This window comes from Primulina huaijiensis, unplaced genomic scaffold (genome assembly GCF_012295235.1).
Source record: "Primulina huaijiensis isolate GDHJ02 unplaced genomic scaffold, ASM1229523v2 C13020575, whole genome shotgun sequence".
Lineage (NCBI taxonomy): Eukaryota > Viridiplantae > Streptophyta > Magnoliopsida > Lamiales > Gesneriaceae > Primulina > Primulina huaijiensis.
In genome coordinates, this window is record NW_027341649.1 from 1 (window position 1) to 371 (window position 371).

At 36.9% G+C, this 371-nt stretch overlaps 1 long non-coding RNA gene across 1 annotated transcript; it reads right to left on the minus strand.

Annotated features, from left to right (window-relative positions):
* On the minus strand, window positions 1-371 carry LOC140965383 (uncharacterized). The gene is made up of 3 exons (XR_012173051.1): window positions 265-371; window positions 110-177; window positions 1-23 (listed from the first exon to the last, which is right to left on the minus strand). It is a non-coding gene; the product is annotated as an uncharacterized lncRNA (long non-coding RNA).

Genomic DNA, 371 nt, shown 5'->3' on the forward strand with positions numbered 1-371 from the left:
AAGCAAGAATCTGGACCAAGCGACTGAAAATGAAACCAAGGTATCAATTTTGATGGCTTATTAACGCTTAGAGAAAGCTGTCCAAACCGTCACAATTCTAACAACTCACCTTATGAATGTAATTAAGAATCCCTTCGTCGGTTACCTTGTTTCCATCGCGGTCAGTGACGTTGAAAACTGCTCCGGAAAACAGGTAAAATACATTTTTTACGGTAAAACAAAAATATTTGAAAGGGGGTTTAAAAGAAAAGAACATGTTGTTACCGTCCATGAACCAGCCTCCATCAGAACAAATATAAGCTTTGGTAATGACAAGATTAAGATCTGTAAGTACTTGTACAACTTCAAGAAGAATTCCATGTTTGTTAGCA